Consider the following 15,635-nt stretch of genomic DNA (forward strand, 5'->3'; position numbering starts at 1 on the left):
AGTTGGGAATTGTACTGTTTCAAAAGATATTTTTATACAAAAAATTTAATAATATTTAATATGTTTTACAAACATTAAAATTTTTTATGATATTTAGTTAGAGGATAACGGTAATATTTAATTATGATTTTAAACATTAAAAAAATAATTTATTGTTCAAAATTATATTATTTTACTTTATTGGATCTGTATGAGTCTTCTGTTACGTTTTATTTATAGGTATAATTCTCATTTTTTTTCTAACTTTTATTAAAGTTATCAATATTGTTTATTGTATTTATTACTATTATCATTATTAGTATATGTGATTGATAATAAATAAAAACAGTTTTTTATTTGACTTGTATAAATAATATTGTTTTTTCAGTTTATCGGTTTCTTAAATATTTTTCTTTAATTATGGGATTGATCTTTTTTTCAACATGGTCTATACTTTGTTTACAGTTAATAAATTTTAAAATATTACTATTAAGAATGACAAAACAAAATGAAAAATAAGAAGATGATTGAGTTATGTTTTAACAAAATTCTAAATAATATTTTTTTTCAAAAACAGATAAATTGTCTTTTTTTTTTCAAAAATAGAGTCAAAACGAAATTCAATATTTGATAGAAAAAACAAATTTGTAAAATTTATTAATAATCACAATTTAAAATTTTTTGTTTCCTAAAAACACAATTTAGTGCCACTTGAGTAGATTAAAATGAGAAAAAGAAAAGAAAAAGATACAAAGATATTTATATTGGTTTTTAGATAATGTTTAGTTCTCCTATTATAGCATAAATGCTTTTAACGAAAAAAAAAGAAAAGAAAGAAGAGAGTATTATTTAGAAACTTCTATAATTTTTTTCAAAATCAGCATTCTTTAATACGATAATGATTCTTAACTTCACTCGTAATAATAATAATGTTAAAGGTTGAATTTTAGTACAAAGGGTTTAAGTTAAGACTTATAATGTTCTACCAGTGACGAATTTTTATCAAAATTTTTGGGAGTTAAAATAATATATTTAAAATTTATATATTTAATATTATTATGATTAATTCAATAAAAATGAATACATAATTTAGTATATTTATAATTATCAAATATATCTAAAGGAATGTTTATATTTTTTCATATTTTTGAATTCACGATAATTGAATTATAATTAAATTTTTCAGTTAACTTTTTTCAATATAAAAAAATCATATTATCTGTAAAATATTCATCTTTCATTTTATTAACGTGCATTTGATTCAAAACATATTCACAAACTTTCATTTCATTGTTATGCGATAAACAACCATATTATCATGTTTTCATCTTCACCAATAGTTTCTCTATCAATTTTAAAAAATAAATTTATTCTTTTATTTTTCAATAATATACCTATTTAAAAAATAAGTTTAAGACTAAAAAATAATTTATCATAATCTAATCAAAAGTTGATAGACATAATTACTAAAAAAAACTATGATAATCAAGTTATAAAAAAAATCAACTATGAAAAATCATATAGTATATTGTTTCTTCTTCTATATTAATAAAAAATGAATATATAAAAAGGTCATGAGATAAAAAATAATGCTAAATGTTAAACAAATAATTCACTATCTAGTGAGACAAGAGGAAGTTACCTTATTTATTTATTTAATAATTGAAGAGAAAATATGGAAAAATGAGGATAGAAATAGTGAGTTTACGTATAATTTTTTTTTGTAACAAAAGAAAATAAATAAGCATGAGAGAAAAATAGAACATATAAAAAACTCAAAAGACAATGAGAGAGAAAATAAAAAATATCTTAAAATTTTATTTCTTTATATATTTGATTTTATGTTTTATTATTTGTTATTGTACTTTATAAAATAAATAAAAAAATACTTAATTTATTTTTTATTAATTTTGAATACAATATTATTTAATTTAAAAAATACAAAAAGTGCAAAAAATTTAAAAATTTATATAATTTATAATAAAGTAAATATAAAATAATGAAAAAAAATTAAAAAAATTGGGGGAAGGGGCCATGGTCCCCTGCCCCTTCCAACCTCCACGACTAGTATCAGGGAATAAAATATTAAGCTCATTTTTTTAGTTTAGCTATGAAACTTTATATAGTTAGTACTCTATTTCTCTGTGTTTAATTCCAACAATAATATGTGATATAATCATCATCCAAGATCAAAAGTTAAGTTTTATACTACTCTCGATCATTCATTTTATGTCATCTCATTTTAAATATTTTATTCATATTTTAAACTTGAAAATGATACGAAGTATGATTGATTTATATCTAGATACACTTAGAAGTGGGGTGTTACATAAGAAGTCATCACTACAAAGTTAGTCAGTTGTGCCAGACCTTGTGCCTTGCCCAAAGGTGAAAAGAAACCACACCCTATCATGTAAAGCTCTTTCATGCTCTATAAATGTTGTCAAAGAAGCCACGCATATTCAATGCTTAGTCAAGAACATTCAATGTGTCTTGAGGCCTCAAAGTTTTTCAAATGCAAGAAGAAACAATAGCATAAGATAACCCTCACAACGACTACAAAATATGTGTTGGCAAAAAGAAGGAAGTCAAGTGATTTTGAATGATGATCAAGATGAAGACAAAGTGTTCAATTATGCAAATGTTATCTTGTAAAATAAAATAAGTGTATTGTAGAATAGTTTAATTAAACTTAGAATCAGCAGCATGGCATTCGTCTTTCTAGAAGGTTTCTTATTTTTAGATAAACTACAGTGATAATCGATTATCACTATTGATAATCGATTATCTGTGCAGAACTTGTATTTTTCGAAAACCTACTGGAATAATCGATTATCTCCTGAAATAATCGATTATCCTGTTCAAAATTTACTTTTCAGGAAACCTACTGGAATAATCGATTATCCTCAGTGATAATCGATTATCCTTGGCAGTTGAAACATAAAGATTCAGTTTTTAACTTAAATTTCGAAAACCTACTGGAATAATCGATTATCCTTAGTGATAATCGATTATCCTTGGCAGTTGGAACATAACGGCTCTATTCTTAAACCTAAATTTCGAGAACTCTATTTAAGGAACTGCAGTTCAACTTCAAAAACACCTTTTTAAGATTCAGAGTTCTTTGGCTGTGATTGCAAAGTGTGGCTCTGTGAGATTCTTAAAGAAAGCTTGAAAAACCTAGTGTGAGTGAGCGATAACTTTTTCTAAGTGTGTTCTTAGAAGATTGAGTGCTGTGTTGTTGCTAGGAAAGCTGGTCATCCTCTGTGAGATTCAGGGGGAGTTTTGTTCATCTCTTGTGGTTGTTCAAGAGAGGTGTTTTCTAATCTTTTCTCTCATATAATCTGTTGTAATTTTGATTATTATAGTGATTGAGTTAATCTCCTTGTTTAAGAGATTAACAACTGGACGTAGGGTCTTTTGATCCGAACCAGTATAAATATCAGTGTGCTCCTCTTCCCTTAAACTCCTTATTTATCTGCACTTGCATTTAAAGTAACTTTTACTTTAAGTTAATTAATTTTTGAGAAAAATTTTAAAAACTGTTAAGATTTTTTAAAAATCCAATTCACCCCCCTCTTGATTTTTGACCATTGTTTAGTCATTCCGCTGCGCGATACCAACAATTGGTATCAGAGCTTGCTTTGATAGTCATTCAAATTTTTCGAAAATGGTAGGGTCAAATCAAACTTTTGCTGAAGGTGCGTCTATCAATAGACCTCCACTTTTCACAGGTGAAAACTATCCTTTTTGGAAAGTCAGAATGCAAATATTTTTAGAATCAGTTGATAGGGGTATTTGGGATGCTGTTTTGAATGGACCATTTGTGCCTGTTAACGTTGTTAATGAAGTGCAGGAACCAAAGCCTTTTGCTCAATGGACTGCTGATGAAAACAGGCGAGCTCAATATGACGTTAAAGCCAGAAACATTATATCATCTGCTCTAACTCTTGATGAGTTCTACAGAATTTCTGTTTGCACCACTGCACGCGAGATGTGGGAAATCCTTCGAGTGACTCATGAAGGAATTGACGATGTTAAACGAGCTAGAAAGAACTCCTTGATACAAGAATATGAGATGTTTCGAATGCAGTAGGGAGAAACCATCTACGATGTGCAGAAGCGGTTCACACACATTGTCAACCATCTCAATGGGCTAGGTAAAACATTTGATACTGATGAACTTAACATAAAAATTCTTAAATCTTTGAATAGGACTTGGCAGCCAAAGGTGACAGCTATCACGGAGTCACAGAATCTTGCAACAATGACCATGGCGGCTCTGTTTGGAAAACTGAGAGAGCACGAGCTTGAGCTGGGAAGATTGAATGATGAAGAAGATCAAGGAAGAAAGAAAAATATTGCATTCAAAACCGAGGTTGTCAAAGGCAAAAAGAAAAAAGAGGAAGAAGATTCTGATGATGATGAGAATCTCAGTCTAATGATAAAGAAATTCACAAAGTTCATGAAGTCTAAAGGAAGAAATCAATTCAAGAGTAATAAGAAGGAGAATCAAGGAAGCTCCTCAAACTTTAAATGCTATGGATGTGGAGAAACTGGTCATGTAAAAGCAGACTGCCCAAATTCAAAAAGGAGTGATGAAAAGAAAAGCAAGAAATTTTTTAAGAAAAAGGCATACATAGCGTGGGAAGATAATGCCTCAAGTTCATCCAACTCTGAAGGATCCGATGAGGAAGAGGCAAACTTTTGCTTAATGGCCAATGATGATCACTCTGACAGTGAGGTAAGCTCTTCTGACAATGAAAATGATTATGACTCTCTTTATGATGCTTTTCAAGAATTGCTTGCTAAATCCAGTAAATTAGATATTGCTCACAAAAAATTGAAAAAGGATTTTAAAGAATTACAAGACAATCTTGAAAAATCTCTAGAAGAAGAAAATGTTTTGAAAAATAAAATCTTAAGTTTAGAAAATAGAGAAATTGAGGCAGTTGAATGTGAATCTTGCAAAAGCTATATGTTTGAGTTAATGATTTTAGAAAAACAACTTAAAGATGCTTTAGAAAATAAATCTTTTGAAAAACATGCTTTTGAGAAGAAGAATCTAAGTAGAAATAAATATGTTCCTAAAAATAAAAAGACTCGCAGAGTGTGGGTAGAAAAAGGAACTGCTCACTATAGAAATACTTGTTTAGCTACTTGTTTTTATTGCATGAAAAAGGGGCATACATCAAATAAATGTAATATTAAACACTATGATGTTCCAAATGGAAAGTATACTTGGATGCCTATTGCTAGATAATTCTTATATCTCTCTAACCCCAAGGACCCAATAAAGTTAATGGGGACCTAAAGAAATTATCTTTTTATTTTGTAGTTAACTTCCAAAGCTAGAAAATCATTGTGGTACCTTGACAGTGGATGCTCAAGACACATGACGGGTGATAAAAGGAAGATCAAGAATCTCAAAAGAAAGGATCAAGGATTTGTTACATATGGAGATAACAACAAAGGGAAAATAATTGGAATTGGAGATGTTGGTGGAGGAGATACCCTGGAGATCAAGGATGTGCTACTTGTAGAAGGACTGAAGCACAATCTTCTCAGTATTAGTCAACTATGCGACAAAGGTCTCAAAGTTATCTTTGAAAGTGATTACTGCACTATCCACCAAAAGGATTCTAATGAAATTGCTTTGAAAGGTATGAGACACAACAATATCTATTTAATTGATCTTGATTGTGCATCATCTAGTGATATAACATGTCTAGTTGCAAAGGAAGAAAATCCTTGGTTGTGGCATAAAAGGGCTGCTCATATTCACATGAAACAGTTGAATAAGTTGATGTCTAAGGAGTTAGTGATCGGTTTACCAAAAATAAAATTTGAAAAAGATAAAATATGTGCTGCTTGTCAAAAAGGAAAACAAGTAAAATCATCTTTTCATTCAAAAAATATTTTATCTACTTCAAAGCCTTTAGAACTATTGCATATGGATTTATTTGGTCCCTCTAGGATTAAGAGTTATGGAGGAAATTATTATGCTCTTGTTATTGTGGATGACTACTCTAGGTTTACTTGGACCTTCTTTCTTACCTTAAAATGTGAAGCCTTTAAAGCTTTTAAAAAATTTGCAAAATTAGTTCAAAATGAAAAAGATTTGAAAATTAAGATTATAAGAAGTGATCATGGTGGGGAATTTCAAAATGAGTCATTTGAAAAATTTTGTGATAAAAATGGAATTTTGCATAATTTCTCTGCACCTAGGACACCTCAACAGAATGGAGTTGTAGAGAGGAAAAATAGATCCTTAGAGGAACTAGCTAGAACAATGCTAAATGAATATAATGTTCCTAAATACTTTTGGGCTGATGCTGTGAGTACTGCATGTTATGTTTTAAATAGAATGCTTATTAGGCCTATTTTAAAAATTACTCCTTATGAATTATTTAAAGGTAGAAAGCCAAATATTGCTCATCTTAAAATTTTTGGATGCACGTGCTTTGTTTTAAATAATGGAAAAGAAAATTTAGGAAAATTTGATTCTAAAGCTGATGAAGCAATATTCCTAGGATATTCTCTTACTAGTAAAGCATATAGAGTCTTTAATCGAAGAACTTTGAATGTTGAAGAATCCATGCATGTTGTCTTTGATGAAGTTGTGGACCATGAGGTGAACCCTCTTGAGTCAAATAAGCAAATTACAGGTGATGAAGAATATATTCAGGAAGCCCTTGATGAGATGTATTTAAATGAGAATCCACCTTATCAATCTGAAGATCTTGAAAAATGCTGGAAGTCACCAAGAGGACTATCTCTAGACAACATCATTGGTGATATTTCAAAAGGGGTAATCACTAGAAATATGAACAATTTTTGTATGAATGTTGCTTTTGTCTCGCAGATTGAACCAAAGATTGTTCAAGAAGCTCTTCAAGATGATCAATGGTGCATTGCAATGCAAGAAGAGCTCAATCAATTTGAAAGAAATAAAGTATGGGAATTGATTCCAAGAGATGAATCACTTCAAGTGATTGGAACAAGATGGGTTTTCAGAAATAAGATGGATGAAGATGGAAATATTACTAAGAACAAAGCTAGACTTGTGGCAAAGGGATATCGACAAGAAGAAGGTATAGATTATGATGAAACATACGCCCCTGTTGCGAGGTTAGAAGCTATACGCTTACTTCTTGCTTATGCCTCTATTATGAAATTTAAATTATATCAAATGGATGTCAAAAGTGCTTTCCTAAATGGTTTTATCAAAGAAGATGTGTACGTTGAACAACCACCTGGTTTTGAGGATTACAAATTTCCAAATCATATTTATAAATTGAAAAAGGCACTTTACGGTTTGAAACAAGCACCTAGATCTTGGTATGAACGCTTAAGCACATTTTTGCTCGGAAATGATTTTGAAAGAGGTAAAATAGACTCAACTTTGTTTATTAAAAGAGTAGATAAACACATTTTATTAGTTCAAGTGTATGTTGACGATATAATTTTTGGATCAACTGATAAATCTCTATGTGAAGGTTTTGCAAGCATAATGCAGGGTGAGTTTGAAATGTCAATGATGGGAGAATTAAACTTCTTCCTTGGTTTACAAATTAAACAAATGGATGAAGGGACATTCATATCTCAATCTAAATATTGTAAGGAATTACTTAAAAAATTTGAAATGATAGCGCTAAAGCAGCAAGTACTCCTATGGCAACTTCCTGCTATTTGGATAAAGATGAATCAGGTATTGAGGTAAATCAAACCATGTTTAGAGGTATGATAGGATCTCTCTTATATCTTACTGCAAGTAGACCTGATATTATGCAATCTGTATGCGTTTGTGCTAGATATCAAGCTAATCCTAAGGAATCACATCTTATAGCAGTAAAAAGAATTTTAAAATATCTTAAAGGAACTATATCTTTTGGACTTTGGTATCCTTCTGGGGCATCACTTAGTTTAATAGGGTACTCTGATGCTGATTATGGTGGCTGTAAAATAGATAGAAAAAGTACCAGTGGTACTTGTCATCTCCAAAAAACAAGCCTGTGTGGCTTTGTCAACTACAGAGGCTGAATACATTGCTGCTGGCAATTGTTGTGCTCAAATCCTATGGATGAAGCAACAATTAGAGGATTACAGTATCTATCTAAATCATATACCTCTAAAATGCGACAATACTAGTGCCATAAACTTAACTAAGAATCCAATAATGCATTCTAGGACAAAACACATAGAAATTAGACACCACTTCTTAAGGGATCACATAAGTAAAGGAAATTGTGTGATAGACTTTGTGGACACCAAGCATCAATTGGCAGACATCTTCACAAAGCCTTTAGCCAAAGATAGATTTTATGAGCTTAGGAGAGATTTAGGGATATTAGAAGTCTCTTGAAAGAGCTTAGGAGAGATTTTTTCGTAAATCAACACTCAATAATCGATTATCACTCATGATAATCGATTATCTTCTCCCAAAATAAGTTCTAAATTCTTGGAATAATCGATTATCAAGCAGAATAATCGATTATCATGACCCTGATCAAAATACTCAAAATCGTTCTGGAATAATCGATTATTACTTACAATAATCGATTATCTGCTCATACCAATCACTTCTGGAATTCATATTATGAAACAATAATCGATTATCACTCAGGATAATCGATTATTGCACGACATTATGTCAAAATTTTCGAAAAAAAATAGCCGTTGTAACGGCTAGATTTGCTTTGATTTTTGCATTTTAGCCGTTGGGAGCCTTCTCTTTATAAATTATGAGTCCAATTTTCAACTATTCACGCAGAAACGAACTCCTCTCATCATTTACCCCCTTTCTCTTCTAACAAAACCCTAAAACGTGTCATCCTTTGCTCTTGCAATCAGCATCATGGCAGAATCATCTCGCAGAAAGATCCCTACACGTAGACGAACTGCTCCACGTCCAACTCAACCTTCCATCAGATCAGCATCCATAGAAGGTTGGATCTCGGATGAAGATCGAAGAGATGAATTCGTTCAGATTTGGAAAAACAAAGCACTCATCTCTCCAAAGTACATTACTCTTCGAAAATTCACAACTGCAGGTTTTGAGTTTCCTGCTCTCTTTAATTTTCAAGGCATCAGACCATTTGTGGAAATGCATGGAACCTACTATCCTGATCTTGTACGAGTGTTCTACTATAATCTCAAGATCAGAGATGAAGTTGCTCTATCAAAGGTGAAGGGAGTGGACATCATCATCGACAATGATATTTGGGAAAATGTGGCCAAATTTCCCATCAATGATGCTGCAGAATCAATTCTCCATGGGATTGCTGGCTTCAATCGAATCTTGGCCTATCAATCCTTCTTACGCAACCCAGCACAGGATGTTGGGAGACAATTATTGGCTGGAGGACTAAAAATGGATGAAAGACTCATCCATTACTTAATTGTCTGGATTTTGTGTCCTAGAGGAACCAACCATGCTCAGTGCTCAGAGGCTGACCTTCTCATCATGTATGCGATTCTAAATCGCGTTCCGATAAAATGGTCTAGTTTAATCCTAGACACTATGCTCAAAGCAAAGAGGTATCCACAATATCCTCTCCCATATTCCCTTTTAATCTCCAGGATTTGCGAATACAAAGGAGTTGATGTCACCGGGGAGCTTTGTTCAAGTACCTTACGTGCCAATGAAATTGCTGAAAGCTCTCTCAAACAGCTAAAACTTGTTCCTCTTGGCGATACTTATGTCCATCGTGATGATATGCCCAACTATGACGCTGAAGATGAAGAACTTCCTCCTACTGATCCCATACCTCCTGCTACTCAAAATGTTGGCTCTTCAAGTGGTGCTGGCTCATCTTTCTCTATAGAAGACAACATAGCCAACATGAACAAAAGACTAGAAGAATTATTTCTTCTGTCTACCTCTCGTCATGAAGAAGTTGTCGGACTCATTAGGGGGATTGATACTAGAATTTCCAACTTAGAAAATAGGTTTGACGAGGAATTCACTCATGATGATGACATGAGTGCAGAATTTTAGGGGGAGAATTCTCTAACATATGTTTTACCACTGTTTGTAATCTCTTTTTCTTTTCTGAATCAATAAATGATTAAGTATTTTATTTCCTGCTGTGTGCCCTCAAGCATTATTTCATTTAAGGGGAAGCTCTACCCTTTTCTCATATGATCAAAAAAGGGGGAGAATAAGTTTAAAATGCTCAATACACAATATTTTATTTTAACCATTCTCTTTGTAAGTCTCTAAATTGCAGGTTGCAACAAGTCCTTAAACATATTTTTGATCATCATCAAAAAGGGGGAGATTGTTGGCAAAAAGAAGGAAGTCAAGTGATTTTGAATGATGATCAAGATGAAGACAAAGTGTTCAATTATGCAAATGTTATCTTGTAAAATAAAATAAGTGTATTGTAGAATAGTTTAATTAAACTTAGAATCAGCAGCATGGCATTCGTCTTTCTAGAAGGTTTCTTATTTTTAGATAAACTACAGTGATAATCGATTATCACTATTGATAATCGATTATCTGTGCAGAACTTGTATTTTTCGAAAACCTACTGGAATAATCGATTATCTCCTGAAATAATCGATTATCCTGTTCAAAATATACTTTTCAGGAAACCTACTGGAATAATCGATTATCCTCAGTGATAATCGATTATCCTTGGCAGTTGAAACATAAAGATTCAGTTTTTAACTTAAATTTCGAAAACCTACTGGAATAATCGATTATCCTTAGTGATAATCGATTATCCTTGGCAGTTGGAACATAACGGCTCTATTCTTAAACCTAAATTTCGAGAACTCTATTTAAGGAACTGCAGTTCAACTTCAAAAACACCTTTTTAAGATTCAGAGTTCTTTGGCTGTGACTGCAAAGTGTGGCTCTGTGAGATTCTTAAAGAAAGCTTGAAAAACCTAGTGTGAGTGAGCGATAACTTTTTCTAAGTGTGTTCTTAGAAGATTGAGTGCTGTGCTGTTGCTAGGAAAGTTGGTCATCCTCTGTGAGATTCAGGGGGAGTTTTGTTCATCTCTTGTGGTTGTTCAAGAGAGGTGTTTTCTAATCTTTTCTCTCATATAATCTGTTGTAATTTTGATTATTATAGTGATTGAGTTAATCTCCTTGTTTAAGAGATTAACAACTGGACGTAGGGTCTTTTGATCCAAACCAGTATAAATATCAGTGTGCTCCTCTTCCCTTAAACTCCTTATTTATCTGCACTTGCATTTAAAGTAACTTTTACTTTAAGTTAATTAATTTTTGAGAAAAATTTTAAAAACTGTTAAGATTTTTAAAAATCCAATTCACCCCCCCTCTTGATTTTTGACCATTGTTTAGTCATTCCGCTGCGCGATACCAACAATATGTGCAACAAACTTTTTCTTCCAACCTCTTTATATAGAAGATCTTGTAGAAGAAAATGAGGATTGTCAACCTTAAGAGGGCAACACTTGTAAGACAACAAAACTCTCAATACAAGAACGTGCACAAGATTTAAAGCGTAACATCTTTGTTATGATAAAAAACACATTTTTGCTTGTTTAGGAAACTACAAGAGAGAATCTAAATCTTACAAACGTCCAAAGATGACATTCCTTTCTAGTGAGAAAACCTTGTGATTTGTTGATCACATCTAAGACAATATTTGTTTTATGTAGGAGGTATCATTTATGAATACACACACACACACACACATACACACACACTATTATGGGTTATGTAGGAGTGATTACATTCTAAAGTAATACTAAGGTTTAATCAGAAGTGGCTTAGTGTTGAAAAAATTACTCAATGGGTAAGCTACATTTCAAAATAATACTCATGAATTAATTATAAGTGGTTTTGAACCAAAATAATACTTGTTTTGTATCTTACAATGATAGTATACATTATAGAACTCAATTGGTTCATTAAGAACTGGATGTAGTTTGTGTTGTAGAAGAGTTGCGCCTTGATTGTTTGGACTATAAGACAAACTAGTATAAAAACATATGTTATAATGCATGCTAGTATATCTACACTAATATAAGAAAAAGTTTTCAAACTAAGTTTTTAAAAGTCTTTATCATATTATATTGTTTATGAAGTTAATATTATCCTTTGACTACATATAACCATCAAACGATATATGCGAAAAACTGCAAAATGTTTCTTTTTTTTAAATTAAGCCTTCGTTATTGTCTTTTACCTATTTTTCACGGGTTAGTTGTGAATCAATAATATGCAGTTTAAAGTTATCATAGTAGAGAAAGATTTACGATTGATATTTTTTTATTGGTTCATCTATAAACAAATAGTACACCTAATTTTCGATCAACTTGATCAAGTTTAACTAAGCAAAATAACACTGAAAATATAAATCAAGCTCTTGGTTAAAATTGAGTATTGTTTGAATCACCACTCTTGACTAAAACTAAGTATTCTTTGGAACCTAGTAACTTGTGACTAAGAACAAGTATTGTTTGAAATCTAGTCACTCTTTGACTAAGATTAAGTATTTTTGGAATGAAGTTACTCTTGGCTAAGACTGAGTATTATTCTAAACACATTAACTCATGGCTAATATATTGTATTCTTTAAAACATAGTTACTCCTAGCTAAACAACTATTTCAAAGAAAGTGATATAAAAGATCACATGTTCCTTAACGGACAGAGGGATGATGTCTTAAGACTAATACAAATTAAGTTCACTCTTTTAGATAGCTAAATGACACAAATCATAATTTATTGACACGTAACACGTTAGGTTTGCAGAGTTATGATTTTAACTTCATAAACAGATCACAAGTTCATAAGAGTGATCATCATTCATATATATATATATATATATGTATACATATATGTATATATATATATATATATATACAAATATAAATATATATATATATATATATATGTATATACATATATATGTATATACATATGTATATATATGTACATATATATACATATGTATATACAAATATATGTATACATATGTATATACATATATATATGTATATACATATGTATATATATGTACATATATATATATACATATATATATATATATATATATATAAAAAATAAAAGTATTTATCTACAAGTGGTGACTACCTTCAAATAGGTATAATCCACGTAATTGCAGAAATTTGAAAAATGAAAGAATTCCAAAAAAAAATTATAAGTATACGAAAAAAAAGAACATTTTTTTTGGAATTCCTATGATGCAATTGGAGTTTATCAATAGAAAAGAATAACCTTCGATAGTCCTTTGTGACTTCGGTGGCGACTAGATCTATGCATTATTTCGTCAAGAGAAATTCTTATCGAAGTTCATTATGAATCTTTAGGCACCTATCATGCAAGTGAGGGGATCAATCAAGGTTTTTTAGGTTTCATAGAATGAATTTCATTTTCGATTGAATCTAAAACACAAAGAAAATTAGCTTACAGCATAGAAGAAACCTATGTATATGTAATATGATATTATAGATGAACTAGTTTTATATGAACTAACCATATATCTGAAATAACTAATCTTTTCTATATAAAAAAGGTCTCGCTATTACTGTCAATTTCTATAGGGATAGAAAAGCAAAGTCCTTGCGTTTCAACTCTAATTGTGAATTGAAAATTAAAAAACTAAAGAAATTGTATAAAAAAAATGAAGAATTCAAAGAATGATTCCAAAATTAAGGTAAGAGAAGAACAAAGATTATACAGATTCACCCCCAAAACTATGTAGTTCGAGACGAAAAAAGAAATCTCGAAGTAATTCGTTTAATAACTATTATTTTCAATTTGTAATTTTTATTTTTATTAATAACTTTAACTGAAAAAGTCTTGGCAATTGAAAAATGAAGTTAGAATTTATTAGTCGATTATATCATTAACTATTTCTTTCTTTTATATGTAGGTTACGAGGAAATTCTCATGAATCCAATTATTTATGCCGCTTCTGCTATTGTTGCTGGATTGGTCGTAGGGCTTGCTTCTATTGGACCTGGGGTTGGTCAAGGCACTGCCGCAGGGCAAGCTGTAGAGGGGATTGCACGACAACTAGAGGCAGAGGGAAAAATACAAGGTACTTTATTACTTAGTCTGGCTTTTATGGAAGCTTTAACAATTTATGAGCTGGTTGTAGCATTAGCACTTTTATTTGCTAATCCTTTTGTTTAATCCTAAAAAGATAAAAATACATATGTGGACTTCCTTTTTCGAATTATATTAATAGTTCACTCCTACAATTCTTTATCTGTTCGGATAAGAACACAAGAGAAGGACTAATTGAAAGGTATTCACATACTTATTCACCCTCTTTCTTCTTTTTGTTTAGTCCAATGAACCCCTCTTTTATTTCTTTTAAGATAATTTTTTGAAAGTGTTCAAACTAGATAGATTTTGCAATTGATAAAAGAACTAGTATCTAATTCTAAGAAGTATCATTCTTTTAGGGAATCTTCCAATTGATTGACCAATCCAAATTATATCAAATTCTATAATTATATATTCCAATTAGATTATTATATTATCTATCTAATAGGAATATTAGAAAGATAATTAGTTTATTCATAAGAGGAGATGGGATCATATGAAAAATATAACCGATTCTTTCCTTTGTTTGGGCTCTTGGCCATCCGCCAGAAGTTTCGTGTTTAATACCGATATTTTAGCAACAAATCCAATAAATCTTAGTGTAGTGTTAGGTCTACTGTTTTTTTTAGAAAGGGAGTGTGTGCGAGTTGTTTATTTCAAAGAATAAATTGGATTTAACCAAACTGCACTTTTTAGTTTAGTTAGAATTAAGAAAATGTGCAAAATCTCGCGAATTACTTCTGAATTCATTTTCTTTTTTGAATAAATTAAGAAAAATCTTAAAGAACCATATCATTTCGCGCTTTATTGGTAATCCACTTTGATTCTCTATTTACCAAAAATTTTGGACTATTACCATGGATAAAAAGAGTTTGAAGTCTATACGCAATGTAATACTCTTTCTATGGCTATATTAGTACAGAAAGGAAACGGTTTCAAAAAAATTATTTGATTTTTTTTTATATAAAACACTCATGTCGATAAAAAAAATGGCTTGAATCCTATTTATGGTGAGAAATAAAAAATGGGTGAATTTAAACCTCCCCTTTGTACGATGCGTAATCGATGGATGACCTATGTATAAATTCAAAAGAAGTCTTTGGATTTGAATAAAAAAACAACTTTGTTGACATATATTTGTTTGGTCAAAAGAGTCCTCCGAATATTCTGGTCTTATATTGGTAATTGTTTTCACTTTGAATAGAGAAGAGAGGATAGGCTCATTACATAAAAAATTGGTAAATTTCCGATAAGTAATTGAGTGTGAGAGCCAAATGAATTGAAAGATTCATGTTTGGTTCGGGAAGAGATCATAGACATTTTGAAATGGATGCAAAGAGAGTCTACTTTCATTACGTGATTTCTTAGATAATCGAAAACAAAAAATCTGGAGAACTATTCGAAACTCAGAAGAATTACAGGAAAACGCCATTGAACAGCTCAAAAAAGCCCAGGCCCGCTTAAGGAAAGTTGAAACAAAAGCATATCTGTTTTGGGTGAATGGCTATTCTGAGATCAAATGAGAAAAATTGAATTTAATTAATTCAATTTAGACTTTGGAACAATTAGAAAATTACAAAAACGAAGCTATTGATTTTG

General features: G+C 30.8%; 1 pseudogene; it reads left to right on the forward strand.

Moving 5' to 3' along the window:
* Window positions 1–3,622: 3,622 nt before the first annotated feature.
* On the forward strand, window positions 3,623–5,250 carry LOC146888456 (uncharacterized; annotated as a pseudogene).
* The last annotated feature ends 10,385 nt before the right edge of the window (window positions 5,251–15,635 follow it).

This window comes from Vigna unguiculata, chromosome 2 (genome assembly GCF_037176805.1).
Source record: "Vigna unguiculata cultivar grain cowpea cultivar isolate G323 ecotype 2 chromosome 2, ASM3717680v1, whole genome shotgun sequence".
NCBI lineage: Eukaryota > Viridiplantae > Streptophyta > Magnoliopsida > Fabales > Fabaceae > Vigna > Vigna unguiculata.